This window comes from Manduca sexta, unplaced genomic scaffold, assembly GCF_014839805.1.
Source record: "Manduca sexta isolate Smith_Timp_Sample1 unplaced genomic scaffold, JHU_Msex_v1.0 HiC_scaffold_3434, whole genome shotgun sequence".
NCBI classification, from domain to species: domain Eukaryota; kingdom Metazoa; phylum Arthropoda; class Insecta; order Lepidoptera; family Sphingidae; genus Manduca; species Manduca sexta.
The window spans coordinates 8,394-13,337 of NW_023594502.1; the positions used below are offsets into that span (position 1 = coordinate 8,394).

At 38.4% G+C, this 4,944-nt stretch overlaps 1 pseudogene; it reads right to left on the minus strand.

Moving 5' to 3' along the window:
• Positions 1-281: 281 nt before the first annotated feature.
• On the minus strand, positions 282-4,340 carry LOC119192954 (annotated as a pseudogene).
• Positions 4,341-4,944: the final 604 nt, after the last annotated feature.

Sequence of the window (4,944 nt, forward strand, 5' to 3'; positions counted from 1 at the left end):
CTTTTCGGAACTTATATTATAATCTATCTCAAGATAGTATTGGGTGACGTGGGGTAGCCCATCGCTAAATTAAGCCAATAGAAATCACGGGTATATTTATCTCAAGATAAGGAAAAATAAATTGAATTATATTTTTTTTATCGCTTAATCAAGCATTAGATCGATTTATATTTCCAAATTGTAATCTTATTTTAAAGGATAAGTAAATAAAGGAAACAACTTTAAATATAGTTTTTAATTTGACTACACTTTTCACACACAGGAAACACTACAAAACATGCGGTTGCACCTTACACTAAACTGACTATTTGACATTTACGCCCTAAATTAGGCAAGTTCATCCTGTTAACCAGCAATGAAGTCCTCTAGGATATCTGCTGTCACACTTAGTGTAAATCTTTTCACACTATTTAGTCAGTAGCTTTTATTTTAATTAAATTAGGTACAATATAATCACAGATAATATTCATGCATGGTACACCCAGTCGGCTCCATGCGACAACTAGAAAATTTAAGGAGTATTTGCCCTCGATTCTACTAGAATTGGAGTTGTAGGGAATGATGAAATCAACGTCACTTTCCGTTTCCAATAAAGTCCTTAAAATGTCATTTCTGACCATACTTATGTGTAGTATGACTGTGAAATGGCTTTTGACATAACATCTTGAAATGAATGCATCATCTGCTGTTTTAAATTCCTCAACCAGGAGACGGGCTGCAGTAATCGGCACCGCGCAGGGACGGCTGCAGACGTAGACTTAGACACTTCAGTCAGGGGATCCCGCAGCCGTCCCAAATACGCCGAAGAGGCCCACCGCGGAGTTTTTTGCTGTTTTAAATCACTTCTTTATGAAAAAAGTGAAAAAGGACAAGAGGCTGATGAAAATATTTCGCCACGACTAATCAAATTCACTGAACTTCCATCAAATGTTAGTGGCGAAGTCAATTGATACAGACACTAATCCTTTAGCTGTTCTAATCACAACAGCGTTTAATTTTAGCGTCTGGGTTCATGAAATATCTCAAAATAACAACAGGGAAGGTTAACTGATGAAACACTTCTACTGTTTTAGACTTAACTATCTTCTTAAAGGTTCAGTGTGTGTACTTTGGTCTTTCACTTGGGGATCTCCGGTCCCGTGGTAGGAACCATGCTGTTATCAACGCACCTGAAAAGAATACATTATATTATCAGTTAATGAGACTTATCTCTTAGTTTGTCCAACGTGGTGCAATATTTTATAATCTTCAATAGTAGTGGTATAATATAAACAATTATTTAAAACCATTCCACAACTGTACAAGGCTCTCTTCTTGTAGATATTGAAAAGATTAAGACATTTGTCGAGGTCGCTGGCCTCATGGAGGCCGTATTTTGATAAAACTATCATTTTTTTCAAATAAACTACTGCCTACTGGTCAAGTAGCGGTAGATAATTGCAAGGGGGCGAACTTACTTAATAGCAATAAGGCCCAGCCGTAGAATGTGCCTTCACAGTTAAGGGATAACAAAGCCCCAATAGCGTTGACACCCAGGAACGCGCTGGATCTCCCAACCATCACCGAGAGACACGAAGCCATCCCTCTGAAAAAAAATAATGGTATGACGCACTTTAACATTTGCAATTTAAGAAGAAAAGTCTTGAACGATTTATATTTTACGCACTGTATATCGGCAAGTCTTTTCTATGAAAGGAGCTTGATATCTGACAGGTAGACGTGAAATTTGAGTAAGAAAGGAAGAAACATACTAAGTATGCTACGTCGACCCTACTTTGGTGTGGGATTTTTCGTATTTACCCACTTCGTTATAAAATCGCTAATCCGTAATTTATATCAAACAAATACATATCAAAACAGGTGTTTTATTTGAAACAAATATTTAATAATAATAAGGATCGCATATTACGTGATAACGAATATGACGAGTGAAATCAACAATCTAGTTTTTGATATCGGAACTCAGAAGTAACGCAAATATGATATGCTAATTGGTTATCGTGGTAAATGAATACCCAAATTGCCAGCAGTTTTGTAAGTGCATGGCCAGCTTAAAAAGATACAGAGAAGTCAAAGGAAATTCGTAATAAAAGAGCAGGCTCGTATTTAGTTGGTATCTAAGTGATAGTAGCCCATTTATGCTGTAGAATGTAGACAAATATGTTTACAGCGCGTCTTTTGCACTTAAACGGAAATAGTGAGAAATCCTGGCGAGCACACCACATAACATAGTGTGCTATATATATATATATATATATATATAAATATATTACGTTACCGCATTGCAAGAGTTTAAATCTGTCATCTAATTTAAAGTGAGATATTCATAAACTGCCTACGCAACAGTCGATTAATTTAAATGAAAACCAACTTACCTCAGTGAAGTGGGATACAGCTCCACAAAGTAGACGCTCAGCAGCCCCATCGAGAGAGCACACATTATAAAGAAGAAGAAGAAGATTCCACCAGCAAGCGGGACCCTCACCAGGTTCACGAGTATCGCGGATGTGGCGGACATAGCCAGGATGCACATCATAGCGAGCCTCTTTCTGCCACCACAGGTCAGAGAGAGCACCAAATTCGAAGAACTGGCTAGAGCACCGTAGATCATTGCGGAGAATAATGTTGTTTCTTGGATCGTATCGTTGCAGACTTCTCCTATGGCCTAGAAGCACAGTAATATTTCATGTCAAACTCTATGTTGTTATGAACATTAATATAATTTTTGTAAGCACACATATTTGACTTCGATAAAAGTGTGAGAGGTGCTGTTAGGAAACCTCTTACGTAATGTTCTAAAAATGACACACAATAATTTTACTTACTGTGTCATTTCCGGAGAGAGTATATTCTTCGGTATATCTGATAACGCTGCAGAGGTTCATGCCATCGCCTCCGCCAGACTCCAGCACTATAAACAGGTTGTTCATGATGTAGGGCAACCAGAGGATGAAGCCGCTGCCACTAAACAACAAAATGATTTGACATCTCATATGTATACAAACTGCGTGTTTAGATCCTTTATCTGTGCGGGTCTGAGAGTCGAAAGGTTAATTCCCAACAGTCACTTCCCCTCCTCAATTTCTAGTTTATTCACAATTCCTCTAGTTACGTTTTAATTTTTTTTCATCGTGTGCTTTTGGATTTGCCGTAGTATCTACAGAGACTTAGTTTCATTAATACAATTTCGCACAACTAGTAACTTGATGGTATAGAACTGAAATCCCTCTAGTTTAAGAGTACTATTCCTAAGGAATAATTTAGTATAAAACGACTTACGTCATATAGATGATGATGACCAGGTAGAAAAAAGGCTGAGGGTTCGCAGCGGGGAGCGGAACAGCGGCGCTGTCTGCTGCCACAAGGATCTGAGGAAGCAACCTTCGAGTACTATAGACTGGTTCTCTTCATCCTCCAGCAGTTTGGATACCTAATGTGTCGATACGAAATCAAATAAAAATATTATAAGCAATTATCACAGTAATTTTAAAACCCTTACATCGACATCCCATCTTTGCTTCTACTTTTAAAGATGTGGGGTGCTCTTCATGGTTAGTGATTATAATTTACATCTAAAACATATGTACTTACCGGAAATTATCAGTACGGTCGCCAGTATTGCAAGCATAGATGCCCTTCAGGACGTCCAAGGCTTCGGAGTAGCGTCCCTGCGAGGCGAGGAACTTGGGGCTCTCGTAGAAGAATAGCAATAGACAGGCCGTGACGGCGCAGGGTACTGCCATCACCGCGGTTAGCAGACGCCAGGAGTTGAATGTGATGCCCAAGAATTCGATGTGGTAAGAAAACTCCAAAGGTAAAATGGGGTAGGCTACCACTGTAAATAGAAATTTTATTTATTGATATGACAAAGCGAGACACCGTAGGTAGGTTCTCACCATGTCTAAATCTCCAAGATACCAGAGGAATTCTGGATAAATTGTCTACTTTCTTCTTTGCCGTTATACATCTAATACCTCAGGCTGTTATTAAACTCGGGTAACCACCAAAAGATGTCTCTAATGACATTTTTGACTATATTATAATATGATCTAATGTAGTGTGTCAGATGCTGTTGAAAGTACTGATAGAGTCACGTAGAGTTTTACCAAACCTATAATTTTGTGTTGCAATTATTGACTTACCCGCAGCAGAAGCCTGGGAGCACATGAGAGCACAGGTACAAGCAGCATAGCGCGGCCGCGGAGTGGCACGAGCAACTCTCTCCGAGTAGTGTGTAGGCGCCCGAGTTACTCGCTGATGTGCTGGAAATGAATACTGTACTGTAATAGGTGGTAGGTTTCTCGCATACGAGTAATACTCTTTTATTCCAGCATTGCAAACTGGAAGTGCAGGATAGCTTAGTTTGAAACGGAACGGCCTGCCGAGATGGATGTGTGCAGGATCAAACCCTAAACACATACCTCTGATTTTTTGAAATTCTCTATTTTAAATCAAGTATCCTTCTGTAACGGTGAAAGATATCATCGTGGTGGAATCTACATACTTGAGAATTCTCCAAAAAAGAATTTCGAAGACATATGAAGGTATCGCAATACGTGATGATCATATTGGCAATATGCTATATTGCCGAAATAAACACATTCAATGTTCGTTATAAACTAGTTTTAGTGTTATAAGGTGGTTAAGAATTGCTTAAATAGCCGTCAAAACATCATCGGTTCCTAGTTTAAACTTTATTAAGAGGCAAGATGGCGAGTTTGACTTACTGATCGAGTAAATTTGTGTTTTAACTAAGTATAGTTCTGCGAAATTTTTATAAGTTAAACTATAAGTAAATAAACTTAATCGTCAATATGTCTGGTACTATGCAGTATTGTCTAATCATGTTGTTTTAGCTTGAACAAAGCGTCACATTGAAATACTACAAACAATGCAAGAAAAACCCAAACGACAGATGTGATAAACTAAACGCAAATATTTAGC